We start from the raw sequence: 15120 nt of genomic DNA on the forward strand, positions 1-15120 counted from the left end.
GAGGAATACATCCCTTCCTCACTCTGGAGAGATACCTGAGTGAGACCCAGGGACCTCTCCCTGATGCCAGGGAGCCTTGCAGGTGCTGAGAGCTTGGACTGCTCCAGCACTCCTTGTGTGCTGGGCTTCCCACCTGGGGCACAGCTCTGCACTAACAGAGCTGTGCTGCACGGTAGCATTTGCTGAAGTGGTTTCTGGTTAAATCAGGCAGCCAGCGTGGTGTGAACATCCCCACTGGGCTCCCTTCACCAGCCACCACAGACCCACATCAATTAATATATCACAATGAAAAGTCCCCACATCAGCAGGACCCTCGCAGTAGCATCTGCCTTAAACTACTGTATTTTCTGTGAGAATGTTTCTACAAAATAAATAGCATCAACAACAACAACAACATAAACAAACACCAAGATAATGCCAAAAAGGATTCAAAGTACGAGGTGTGTCAGAAAGGCTACCACAAAGTCTATTTGCAGGTTTCTAATTACATAGAAGAGCCAAGAATTAAAAAAAAATCATAAAATAACAGATATAGAAGAGATTTTACATTTAAAAAAATAAGTTGAAATTATTTTGAAAATTAGAAACAGAAAACTAGAAACTGCTTTCATCCTCATGACAAACTCTTTTGCACTAAGCACACACTCAGGCAAATAAAACATTGCTCTCCTGTTGTCTTGATCACTGTGTAGAAAGAGCTACTAACCAAAGGAGCAGAACATTTTGAATTCAGGACAAAAGTTCATTGCAGACAAACAAAACAGGAGAAATTCACTCAATCTGTGTTAATTATTAGAGCCCTTAACACCAGATACAGTTTAATATATTTCCTATTTATGGATTGTCCTCTTTCTTTGCACTATTTCTAAACCTTATACCTATCTTTTATTAAGTGCTTGATAATCTTTCATTAGTGATAAATGTGGGACTGGGGAAAAGGAGGGAAAAGCCCCACAAGAACTGCAGTTCACATCTTAGGAAAAATGTGTTTCTTAAGATATGAAGAAATGTGCCTGGATGCACGAGGCACTCACTCAGAAGCAGATATGTAATTAAACACAAGCTCTTGGCTCTGCATTTCCTTGTCTTGAAGCTCATGAAGGGCTGTGGCTGCTCTGGCAGACACAGTGTCCTGGAGGAATGTAGTAGATGTCTACTCCCAGGTGAGCTGTTCAGCTCTGGCACCTCTAGCAATCCACATCCATTTTCCTCCTGCTGTATTCATGCATTTAATTTCTGTGTTCTGATGTGATCTTTGGTGGTGCTTTGGCTGCCATCAGATTGTGAGCTTGGGAGAAGGAAAGACAGGAGCCATCACCATGGCCAGCCAGACACATCCAGGTGTGCAGCAAAGGGAGATTCCAGTGGGGACTGAGGTCCTGCTGTTAGACCCACCCCAAATATTTTTATCTCTGCTCCTATCTGGGAAATGTAGTAACAAGTTCCTGCTTTATTCTAGTGCTTTAATTCAAGGACTTTTGTGAGCTAAAAACGTTGAAAATGCAGACTAAACAGCAGAGTATTTTGCCACTATTTCTGGTAGTTTTGTCCCAGACATTTGGTTTCAGATCTGTGATTTCCTGTCGAGAACACACAAGTGTGAAATACTTGTTGATCCGTTTATTCATTTGCCTCCTGGCTGATCATAGCCATTTTGACAGAATGGATAAATTGACTTGCTCCTTGTTGTTTTTTGGTTTTTTTTTTTCCCACATGCTTCTCTATCAGCCTGGAAGCACTGCCCCGGCTATCACTCCTACACCCTCACTTTACATTCTGCACCCTCCTTTTAGAGGCTTGCTAAGCCAATTTCACACAATACCCAGGTGGTCTGAAATGCCACAAACAAACTCTTGCTATAGCAGCTTCTGTAACTCCATCTGCCAGATGAAAACAATACATAATATTTAGAGAAATTATTTTTGAACAATTCAAACTCAATGAATACTTTACATCACTCTTTATAACACAAGATGTATCTGATAACTGCACTTGGTTTCTTGAGGCAGGACTTAGCCATTTCTCTATAGCACATCTCAGCAAACCTCCTATTTTTCCAAATCATGAATAAACACTGCAATTTGGAAAGGGGACAACTCTTGATCATTCTCATTGAGAAAATGGCAAAGGTAACAGCTTCAAGTGATCAGGCAAAAGCTTGTTACATCAGCAGAAGATTTGCAGCACAAAGTAATTTCAGCAGGCTAACAAATGAGTCATTTTTCTCCTACAGACATGCAACAGGGCAGTGCATTAATTGACGTGTCCTTTATTGCAAAACATACTGTCTCCCTTTGGAGAGGGAGGTCTGGAGCAATGGGATGCAGCATTGTCAGGAAAAAGCTGAATAATGCAAACTTGGCACCACAGAGTAGCTAAATGTTGATTCATGGACATTAGGAGACATTCAAGGGGACAGGTCCCAGGCTCCAAAATATGCTCCACTCTTGTATTGCCCCTGTGTGATTATAGCAAGTTTGCATAGAATTTGCTGCTCCCTCTTCTAATTGGATTCCTGCAAAGGGCATTTTGCTGTGCCACGAGCTCGTCACTTTATATCCTGCTTTAACTCCAAACCACTCAATTAATATTAAATTCCATTTATTATAAAAACATTTGTTTCTACCCACACAATGCAATCAGCAGCCATCTCATTAATATTAATTTCCCAAAATGACCCACTGATGTTAAGATCTCAGATACAGCTAGTAACTTTAAAAGGGGAAAATATGTGAAGCCAAGAAGGTCAAGACAGAACATGAGTTGTAACAGAAAGCATTCAATCCATATGTATTTAACTCGTTCTTTGCAGAAAGCTCAGTAAATACGAGATTGCTGGAGAGCAATGACAATGTTACTGTTAATCCAGTCACCAGAACAAAATAAAGATGGGAAGTTGCTGTATTTGGCACACCAAGGGAAAAAACTCTGGAAAGAGGATGGAAGAGGAATGCTTATCCCCTGCTTCATTTCCCCAAAGAGATGAGCTGCCTACTTTCCATGTTTATAACAAACAAACAAAACCCAAATCATGATATTGAGAACTGTGGATAACCTTAAACCATGGGCTAAGGTTAAAGTCCCTTTTCTGCAGAATCCTCTTCTGTGCTCATCACACAGGAAATTAGCACAGCCTGTCCCAGCTTTACAGTGCAGAAACCCCACTGGACTCAACACTCACTGTCTAGGGAGTGAAGGAGGAGAGGGCTGCAGATGAGTTGAAGTGTTTCAAAAATGCTGGTGTTAAGCTCAGGGATTCCCTTGCACAGCACAAGAAAGCATTGGTAAGGGAAGAGAGGATCCCAGTCCAAGCTCAGACCCTACAGACAGCACTGCAACTCACTAACACACAGATTTTTCATTGCCCCATGGGCCCAGCTGCAGCTTGGTGAAATCATTTCTCCTGTGCTCAGCAGTGCCCAGCTGTTTCCTCATGCAGAAAGATCCTGAGAGTGAGATTACACAGCCAGACACAGGGAGATGAAGCAGCAGCTGAGAATGTGCATCAAATGCAGTGATCTCTTCTGCTCTCTTCTTCTCTGCACTTTGAATAAAACCAAGCTGCAGGGACAACAGGTCTCTTTCTAGTAGTCTCCACCTGAACCTTTAAGCTATACAACAAGGAACTTGTTCTTTATAGCTCTGTGGCTAACAAAACCACACATTGAACTCTCACCTTCTGCTATCACAAAGACCTCAACTAATTCCCTGCAGCACATCAGCACTGCCTTTGAAAAGATCCAGGCTCTGCAAAAAAACAGAGGGAAACTATCCTATGGTATGAAGATGTCAGGGATTTTCTCACAGAGATGTCAATATAAATATTTCTTCTTCCCATCAACTTTTTTATTAATCAGATCACACATGGCAACTCCCTGCGTGGCACCACTAAGAGCTCACCCTATCAGCATAAAACCTCCCAAAATGATCACCTCGGGTTTGCCACTGGGATAACAATGCTTTTATACCTAAAATTAAAGAGATGAATTGACAGGGCCTTGGCAAATCAATATGCAACAGCGGGCATTAAGTCTATTTCACTGGCTCTTTTCTTCCCACAGATTCTTCCCATGTTCACAACAGGGTGAACCAGAGAGAGGAGAAAGGACTCCTGTTGTACTGCTGTCACCTTTGTGCTTTGCTTTCAGGGCTCTCTTCTTGTAGATTTTGAAGTACAAGCATCTTTTGGAAGCACAGCAAAGCCCCAGCCACAGGCTCTGGCTCTGACAGCCAAATACACTTCAGATGGTACAGAGCCCATCTAGGTCAGGTCCCCCTATCTTCGTCTCTAACATCACATTATACGGAACAGAAAATTCCTCACCACCATTTTCTTGCAGCTGTTTGTGTGAGGACCTGAGTCAAATTATTCCCTCAAAGAACTGAACTGGCATTGAGACTGTGGAGCAGTTGTGAAGTGCCCAACCATGTCTGAAGAGCCACTGGGGACCTGGTGCCAGCTCCTTATCCACAGATGACAATCATTACCATAAGCAGAAGAAAAAGGCTTCTGCCCTCCTGACTGCAGCCAAGTGCTCCACAGGAGTTGGCTTTGCAGTGATAAATGTCACGTTTACAATGGGTTTTGCAACATGAAAGTCCATAATTTGCTTTCCAGGGACCTGTGCTTGATTATCAGGAGAGTCAGAAGCATCCACTGAAGTCTAATGAATAGAATTAACACATCATTTAAACAGGGAGTAATATGTATGCAAATGAGAAAAAGTTAAAAATAAGAGTTCCAGCCATAATTTCAGAAAACGTAGACTGCATCCTTATGAAATATGGATGTTTCAATTCACCTCATATCTTTACATCTATGTTAACTGCTTTGCATGTGAACAATAGGGTGCATCAAGCCCATTTTGATTTTTATATTTGAACTCCGACTTATAAAATGGATTATATTGAAACATGAATAATATATATGCTAATTAAAAACTACATTTAATGATATAAATAAAGACAAAGACCAACAGAGGCTAATTTCCATTTGCAAATTCCCTAATTACTATATTTTCCTTTAGAAAGCAGAAACTTTATTTCCATAGTCTCAGGAAAAAGAAGACAATCTTTTCTTTGCTCAAATTATTTAAAAAATCCTTTCATCCCTTTATTCTTTAGGATTGATCTCCACAGAGATACAATTGCTTTGCCTAGATAGACTCAGTATTAAATAGCACCCAAGTCAAACTATGGAGATTTGTGCATGCAAATGGTGTGCTTTAATTATTAAATATTATTCTTTTTTTTCTAATAAGGAATTACTGCTAACAAATAAAAAGTTTATAAACCACTCCATACCACAAACATGTTCAGAATAACTGTAGCAGATGCAAACCTAGTATATGTCCTTGGTGCTTGAAAAGCTGTTCATCATTCTCTCCCTTCCCCTCCAGGTTCCCAAAAATAGAACAAGGACACAGGACAATTGTACAGTTGTAGGGAGACAAGGTATCAGCAGAAAACATGACTTCTGTCACACAAGACTTACAGAAAAGCCTGCTGAAAAATAAACAGGTTGCAGGAAAAGCCCTTTTAAGTTAAAAGGCTTGTTTCTTAAAGTGAGGAAAGTGATGAAAACCAGTTCATTCATATGAGTATGAAGCCTGCAATGATATTTAGGCCAGGAGAATATTTTTTGCTGTTGTCTAAATGCTGGTTCTGTGGATAAAGTCCAGATTCAGCCTTAACTGACTAAACCAGCATTTGCAGTTTGCTTTTCTGAGTCTGCAAAGCAAACCCATTTACTCCCTGATTGAAACAACACACTTGAATGCTTCAAAAACAAGGAGCTGTATAAATGGGCAGAGACTTACTATTTTGGTACATTTATGTCCCAAGTTTTTATTAAAAAGCAAAACAAAGTCCAACAAAATAAATTGAAATAATAAAGCAGGTGTGAGCATGGGCTTTTCCCAGCTTTCACATCATGTCTGCAATACCAGTTGCTGTTACAGATGAACACTGAAAGCTAGGAAACTTTTAAGACTCTGGAGAGTAAATGATCATCATTTTTAATGATGATGTGGTTCCTACAAAATGTGAGTAATTTTACCAGCATTCACTGGAAACCTTCAGACGGTGGTTAAAAAATGGCTGTGGAGAATGAATCACTGTGCAGAAACCCATCCATTTAACTGATAATTTGATCAGACACATAGAACCATTCTGAACATTCAGGGAACAGAACATTTGTCATTAATAAGATCTGTCTTTATTTTACCTTTTTTTAACATTAACAATATTTTTACAATTCAAATTTGGCTTATTTCTACTACTTTATAAATTTGTAGGACAATTCAAAAAGGTTTGTGCTTGATTATCAGGAGAGTCAGCTCCTTCTTGGAAAAGACAGGGTTTCCAAAATATGAAACAACCCACCAATCAAGACCCAGGCATGCTGCCTACGCCTGTTTCAGCTTAAAACTTGGAACTCAAATGGATTTTAACCTGTAAGTCAATAGAGTAAAACACATGCTGTTTATAGCAATAGAGGAACTGTTTTCTTTTAAACCAACCAAGTCAGCATTCTACAATAAACTGAATGAATTCCTGTAGTTGCAACATTTGTAATAGCAGCACAACGTGTTGTGCATTCCAAGGCTTTGTTTTTCCCCAAATTGCACAGGTTTTAAGAACAGGAAAATGAAGTTCACCCCTGCTTGTTATTGTTTTACTAGTTTGCTGTTCCCAGTATTTATCCAAGCAGCTAAGGTTGTGGAATTGATTTAATATTCTTACCCTATAATTTTACACTCAGACTACATCCTGCTGTGAAATAGCTGGTGCTAATGTTAGTCCAAATGCTGCCATGGGACTGAGGACAGGATAGGGCCTTTCAATAGCTATATTTTATGGTTACAAGGAGAGAGAAAAAATATAATTTATCTGGTTGCTGTGGTTAATTCACAGTTTCACAGCAGAGGTATACTGTTCCCTCAGGGTACATCTAGCTGTATTATAGGATATTTCATTCACAGTTTGTCTGAGACATTGCTCTAGCTCTGAACCTACCAGTTTATGAGAGTGAATCTACTCCAGAGATACCTGCATACCCTTTAACACATACTCTTACAAACTAAGAATATTATAGAAAAGAAATTAACTAGCAACAGATCAAATGGCATTGAGGATGCAAATTGTTTCTTGAAGCTGGGAAGGGGAATAGAAAAAGAGTGCATCCATTTCTTAATAGAGCCTTCTTTTATAAAGTGATATAATTTCACAAAAATGGTGATATTTGTTTCTCTTTTAAAGTATCTCACAGCTTTAAAAGCCAGAGTTCAAAAATTTCAAAGCTGTATAAGAGTTTCCTCTACAGTAACTTACAACAGACTCAGCAGATGAGTAGGAGATGCCAGTGGTATTTAGCATCCACTACCACTGTAGGTATAAGAAAACCCACACCTCATTGCATATTATTTCTGAACACTTAAAAACCTGTTCTTAATGGAGATTAATAGGAATATTTTGATATTTAAAAAATACTCGTTCAAACTTATGCATTGCAAACTATTAAACCAGTAACTGCACAGATAAAATCTTGATCTTTTTTTTCCAGACCTCACCGTTACAACAGCACTCGGGAAAGCATTTCCAGAGGAAAAATATGTCTGCAATTAATCCGTTTAATTAGTTCCACAGAGACAAAACAGTAAGATCGATTGCAGCTGTGCAGATCCCTCCTTGCCTGACCTCAGCCGCCCTTGCCCGTTCTCCTTTGCTCTCTGTGCAGAAGAAGGTATTTCTGGAATTGTTGGGGAAATTCTGCTGCACCTCTAAACAAAGCACTGAGGAAAGGTGTCAACAGCAGTTTTCCAACTGGCTTTTGCATAAGCTTCACCCCTTTAGGATGGCCTGTGGGCAAAGTACAGCATGAATGTCTCAGCTCTTATGGGACACATCGTACAGCAAATTAAAAATAAAAATTATACTTTTTGGGTTTGAGAGTTTTCAAGGTCACCAACATGATATTTTGAATTCTAGTCTTCCACACCTAAAGCACATATTGTCCTGTTGTGTGACTCGTGATTGCATGCATGACATTATCTTTCAAAATAAAGGTGATGCACACCTAGGCTCCCACTGAGTTCAGTGGCCACATCCACAAAAGTGCCTGCAGAAAGATGTTCATGCACCTGACCCATAAGCTACAGTTTAAGAGTGACAGGCAGGCTTCTAGCCTGTGATTTAAAAGGTAATTTATCACACTGGACCATCCCTCCTCTTTTCTCACACTCTCATGCGTGCTTTAAAGCTGGCACTGCAGGACTGTGGAGAACAAGCCTGGAAGCTCCTATGAAGGATCAGACTCCTGTGGTGCATCCTCACTGGAGCTGCTTAACCTTGTCTGAAACCTAGAAATGATGGAAATTCTATAGACCACCACTTTATTGTCTTTCCTATCATTTCCTGTTTCTAATGTCCAACTGAAATGTCCCTCTTGCTGTAGTTTAAGCCCAAGGCCCCTCACATCTGCAGCACAATGGGGGCAGAAGATGATGGATCCCTTGCAGACCCCTTCCATGTACTCAAGCACTTGCCTCCCCTGTCTGCTAACAGCCCTGCCTGCCCCACCTGATGCAACAATCTTCCTTGCAGAAAAGTTGTATCACATAAAAAATCCCAGAGTCCTCTCTTATTTACACCTGGAGATACATCAGGCTGCTATAAAACTGTATTTGCTTTTTATTTACAGGACAGCTGAGAGGAGAACACTGATTCATGAAATTCAGATGAAGGCTGGCCATATGGGACACAGGAAGAAGCTGGCTTCAAATATCTGGTAAGAAGAAATTTGATATTGCAATTACATACTCCCGAGAACCTATTTAAGATGATACAGGCTCCTCAGTCATGTGGACTCAAATTTACAATGGCAAAGTCTGTTGTAGCTGGCAGAAGTTATTCAGGAATCACTCTGTTAACACCAGTGGGACTGCTCAGGTCTGAAGCAAAATCTAGACAGACCTATTTCCTTGAAATGGGACATTCCTGTGTTGGAATGTGCTTATTGATTTTGGTCCTGGAGCTCTATAATTAGAAATAAAAGTACTATTTTCTGAGCTTTGTCAATATCCTGATAGTTCTGGAAATCACCACTGATCTGCATTTAAGCTTGGCAAAAACCTGTTTCATTTCTCAAGACAAAATGTGTTGGTTTCTAAAGCGGCAGGCAGCTATTGGCCTCACCAGAAAGGAAATGGGATCTTGTAGAATTCTGTTTTGGTGACAATAAAATTAAACCTAGTGTTAATTAAAAAAGAGTAAACGTAACAGGCAGATAATGAGAGAACATGCCCCTTTCCACAGTCAAGCTCTTAACAGATCATCCAGCATGCTTAAAAAGCGACTTTCCATCTGCAAATCTGTCTCTCTCTCTTTTTTGTCTAATGAGCCTGAGTTAGTCTGTTCAAAAGTCCAAATGGGCATCTGGGGCCAATTCAGCAGCAGGGGATCTGTTACCATAACAACTGACAACTCCCCTGGTTTCTGAAAAACCCTAAAGCAGCCTTTTGGGAAATGGTCATGGAACAAAAAGTTGGGGAGGGATGGTTGCAGGTGCAGGTCTTGGGCTCCTCTGCCTCAGCCCTTCCCACATGGAGCCAGCCCTGTGTCCCACCAGCCTTGGGACCAGCTAGGCTCAGCTCCCCAGCCCTGTGTCCTACCAGCCTTGGGACCAGCTGGGCTCAGCTCCCCTGCAGGAGGGGACAATAAAGCCCCTGAGCCAACACCATGAAGGGCAGCAGTGACACACTCCAGTTTGGTCTTGGGCTCTACCTGGGGCTCTTGCCCCAGGCTGTGTCCTGCTGGATGAAACAGCACAGATGCTGCCAGAGAAGTTTTCATACTGATTTTCCTCATAAAGGAAGAATGATGAGTGCTGAAAGTATGGTCCAAACAGCCAGAACAAGCAACCAGTGGCTGCCCTGAGCATCTGGCTTGAAAGTGAGGGCCTGACGTCAGCAGAGAAGATGAGGTCGAATCCCAGAGTGGGATAAGAGGGAGCTGATCACAGGCCTGCTCCCTTTTAATGAAAATGAGCAGCATTTTGAGATATTAAACACAGAAGAGCCTAAGATTCTGCACCATTACCTCTGGCACTGCCAAAATCTCACACAACCTGGATCTTCTGCAATAAGAGCTGAAGTGCTTTTCCTGCATTGCCTGGATTGAGAGCAGATCAGAGGACTCCAGATCAGGCTAGGCTGCATCCCATTTACCAGGCAGTGATCTGCCTCATCCCCATCTCTCAACATGTGAGACTAAATGTGGCCATTCCCAGGGGAAAACAAAGGCATGCCTTGTTAAGTGTGAGCAAGGCACAGCTGGGCACTAAAAAAGGAGATGGAAGCTGCCAGAAGTTTCAGGTATGCCACTCACCTCCACGTTTACCCTTTTCTCCCTGGATAGTTGCCTGTCTCCAGGGAGAAGGGAAGTCTCTTGTCCTTGTAAATTCTCCTCAGTGCCTGTGGTGACAACGAGCTCTGGGGCACTGCCATTGCCAAGATGAGCACAGGTGCCTGCATGTGGTCCTCAGGCATCGCTGAGGACAGTGTTGGGGTGAGCATCCCCATCCATCCCTCTCATTCCTGCCCTGTGCTGCTCCCTCAGTTATGCTGGTACAGCTCTGTCCTGTTACTACATGAACCAGACTGGGAGCTAATCTGGTTTAAATCAGGACATGAAAACTCCTCTCATTTTTTTTTAAAAAAAACATGGTTTATTTCGCAATCCAGCTCCTCACATGGTTGTACAAACATTTGCAATGGGATCACAGAGGGCAGAACAAGGGCAGGAACAGAGGACCCTGCCTGAACTGCTGCTGCTGAAATAAATACTCATGCAACTGCATCTGAGGCATTCTTAAAATTAACACCCAGGGTCTCAGAAAGTGTTACCACTCAACATCCTCCATGGGTGAGAAAATGAGAAGAATCACAAACATTTTAGAGTAAGCTGAAAGAAGCTTTTATCATCATAAGCAAACAATTTTACAATGGTCTGTAAATTTGCAATGTTCCTTTTCCAATCAGTACAGTAGATGAACAACACATTGTGTACTCATAAAATAAAACCTAGAGATAGGTTCAAATAACAATTTCAGCACTCTTTACAACCTGGTACAGAAATTTTTTTTTCCTCCCAATTAAATTTTAACACTCTCTTAGCTAAGCAGCTGTGCAAGCTCCCCAGAATTTAACACCAAAAGGTATGGTGGCATGGTTATTAGGCATGGTAAATATGAGGGTTCTTTATGTTGCAGCTTTTGTTGCTGTATTAGAAGTTGATTTACAAATACAGCTGACCTACCTTCTTCAGTGCTATTTCACCAGTGTCAGAACTCAGATGCTGAAATATTGAACACCTGAGCTTGCTCCCAGTGAGATCTTTGCCACTGAGTTCAACAACAACACTCTCAACCCGTGAGTGACTTGGCCTGAGGTCCCACAGAAATCAATGGCTGAGTCAGAAAAAAGAGCACATCTCCTGGTGCTCAGTGTGATTCCTCCTGCACAGAAAGGTACTGCCAGAGAAGTACAAGGCTCTTCCACAGGACTTGTCCCAATGATTCAGTTCAATTTGACAGGATGCTTAACAAAAACTTAAGAAAACTCTCTCTGTCTACTAAATTCTATAGGGTTTTGCCTAAGGAAAATTAAAGACATCTTTTTCCCAAGCTGTCTCATATATACACACACAGCTATAAAACAAGCAATGCAAGCTTGCTTGCTCTTTGAAAGGCAGCAGCTGTGTTGTTCCAAAAATCCCCCCAAAAGTAAACATATTAGCACTGTATAAACAGCTTGATTTAATAAGAAACGCAGTACAATATTCCCACTTTGTCTTTGGGATCATGATGTTGATTGTGGCAATAATTCAAGGTGAATTATGGTATCTGTTCAAAAGAAAGAAAAAGAAAACTCTCCAGCTATAGTCGTGAATGAATTTCTTCCTCTTAGCTGAAAATGAGAAATGGCTATAATTTAGTTCTCATTTAAAAGTTGCTGTTGGCTAAACTCTAAAATCTTAATTGCTTCTTAATATTCTCTGCTTATTTTTTCCCTTTGAAACCACAGTCTATAGAACTGTAGTGTTGAGATTAAAAATCAGAATGAAAACCCAACAGTGGAAGGTTACAACACTCTCCTAAAATATGTTATTTTCCCCCACAAATGACAGAACTTGTTGTGTATCAAAATATTTCAGCTGATTTCCTGACTCTCCTGTCACCTTCCTGCACCTGTGTGAAGATGAAAGTGGCACTGACCCTGGGTTTACCCCTAAGTGCCAATACCCAGAACTAGCTCAATTTGCTACAGAATAAAATGGAAGTTCTAGAGAAGACATGTTTCAAGCCATATTACAGCTCAGCATACTATAAGAACTTAGCTTGCTGCAAAAAAACTGAAGTCACACTCAATCCCTAAATAGTTTGGAGGTCACTACCAAGCACACCCTGCAGTTCTCGGAGCTTTAGCAAAGGCTGTGAGAGTAACAGTGGCAAAGATTGCAGACAATCCAAGTCAGATTTTAAACTGACCTTGAAGATCTGCAGATGGATCTCATGATACTGAGTCTGGGTATAAAATCACAGATGCAAAACAAATGCCCAGAAATGCAAAAATAAAGTGTTTGGGAAACAGCACCTCATGACGCCCACGTTTTAATGGGCTCTAGACAAGCTAGCAGTGCTCCAGTGAAGGTCCTAAAATCCCAGGGTACAGTTTTCAGAAACACTCAGTTGTTGCCCCCACAGCACACAATTGCTGGAACCAGTATGAAAGGAAAGAAAGGAGAAAAAGAAGCACCATTGTGCCACTGCAAAAGTGAATGGTGAATCCGTATGGTGAGTAAAACAAGGATCTGGTCTCCTCACCTTTTCTGTCTGCTAAGACTCAAATTCTCAACTTGGTGCTAAAAGAAATCAATTTAAGCACCAGAGGTCCTGGGAGCAACAGTCCCTTTCATCATGCCCATGACAGCTCAAGGATCAGCCAGGCCAGCTTTTCCTCAAGAGGAATCAAAGATGCACAGAAGCAAACTGAAACTGCAGTATCATTGTCCCTCCTGCCCTGGGAGCCCAGCTACCAACAGCCCACAGCGGATGTCGTGGCTCGTGGTCACCCTGTGATTGTGCTCTCCTCATTTTTCTGGGATAAAAGGCAGCACAATTTTTGCAGCTTCATTATGCTGACCTAGTTTATCTTCCACTCTACCAACTTAAAATCACACAGGCCTCTTTGTGCAGCAGTGTCATTTAAAGTACTGAATCCAGGAAACTTTAGTAGAAAGGTAATTCAGAGCTCTGCTTGCCTGCAAGTTCCCATCCCTTTTCATTATTGAGATGGCCACCACACAAAAAAGATGGAAGTGACCCTTTCTCTTCAACATTAGTCATATTCTTTCACCATTTGTCCAGGATCCACATGAAAAAGGAACTGAGAACAGCAAATTACCTCTGCAAATAAACGAGTCTTGCCATTCAGAAATGGCACAGATAATTTCCAAATATATTCAGTTACAAGAAGTCTCTAAAACACAGCATGGAAGCTCAACAGATGGAAAAAGGAAATCTTCATCAAACAATGACAGTCTCCTTTTCAAATAAAGGGAACAGAAAATTAAGCTTCTTTACAAGAAGTCTTCTTCACAAAACTTATTTCTTTGCTGTATCGTGGAATGAGCCACAAAGAGACCAAACAAAATAAATGCTTTGCCAAGCCTTCCCAAGCACCTTCTCTAACTCCTTATTTTGGACAATAGGGCACTGATGAGATGGAAACAAGCAGAAGGCTCTGCTTCATTGTTCCACTTATGTCACCACTGGTCTCAAATCATCTAATTCCACAAATACTCAAAAAAGCAAAAGCAAAAATAAAATTTGTTTTACCCTCACAATGCCTTGCCAAGAGCAACTATGTCTCTTCTGCTTCCTCTAGTTCTCTGGGTTTTTATTTATAATGTTTTTTTCTAACACCAAAACAAAGTACTGCTGTGCAAGAAAAGACCCCTTGTTCTAGCACGCCTGTCCCCTTGAGGGTTATCCTTTCATCACAAGTGTTTCTCTGCTGTGCACTTCAATACCATGTTTTCCTTTGTGAAATATCTGTCTCAAAACTTGTTTTCATGCCATTTGCTTTGATGGTATTATTCAGCAAATTATTCCATATGTTGCCCATTACATCTTAAGCTGAGTATTTTTTCCTGAAAATGCAAATTACTGCTCCTTTCAAACTTCTGAATTAAGAGTCTGCAGTGCTTCAAAATCTCTTTTTTTCCCTTACTTTAAAACACTCGCAGAGGTAAACATTTTATTTTTTTCCTGAGGAAAGGCAATCACACTGGAAATGAAATGCCATGCTGCTGCTTCAGTGACATGGTCTGCACAATGTGAAATGTTACTGGGAATGATTTGTGTCCTAGTTGCTGGTTGATTTATCCTAAAACACATGTGTATTTTTAATACACTCTCTGTATTTGTTAAAAATCCTCAGAACTACACACAGATTATTTGAAGGCAGTACATACATCCTCTCAAGTTTGTTCCTTTATTTCTTGCTTCATATTTATCAAAAAATTTTGGCTGCTACATGACACAATTTTCATGTCTATATTAATTTTTAATCTCCACCAACTTTAATATCTTTTCAGGGATGGTATTGTTACTCTTTGAGTAAATGGAACACAAATTTTGCAATTGTTTCTCTTGTGCCACTAGAGAAATTGCAAAGAAATGGAAATAGTTCGCAAACAGCCATAGGTACCAACGTTCTTCTAGATAATAGCTGTTAGCATTGTATTTCAAAATCTTTCTGCCTCAGAAGAGCATTTTGAATCAATGCTAGATAAATACTACTAATCCTTCATCCCAGTGTTTTGAGATATACCATATCCTTCCAGGACTTGCCTGTGAATGTGACCAAGTTTAGTACTTCAAATAAAGACAATATATATTGAAAAACAGAATGATACAATGGGATCTTTAGAACCTTTCCTATTTCAGCTTTTGTGCATATACCACTGCAATTTTTATTCACCATCTTACTGCAATTATGTTAAATACTTACAAATGTTAATAGAAATTATTTTCACAAGACTATTGCCATCTACTTA

General features: G+C 40.6%; 1 protein-coding gene across 1 annotated transcript in view; it reads right to left on the minus strand.

Annotated features, from left to right (window-relative positions):
* Window positions 1–15120, minus strand: part of PTPRG (protein tyrosine phosphatase receptor type G) — a 394385-nt gene that overhangs the window by 52192 nt on the left and 327073 nt on the right. The gene's annotated exons all lie outside the window — the stretch shown is intronic.

The sequence above is a fragment of the Motacilla alba genome, chromosome 12 (assembly GCF_015832195.1).
Source record: "Motacilla alba alba isolate MOTALB_02 chromosome 12, Motacilla_alba_V1.0_pri, whole genome shotgun sequence".
Lineage (NCBI taxonomy): Eukaryota > Metazoa > Chordata > Aves > Passeriformes > Motacillidae > Motacilla > Motacilla alba.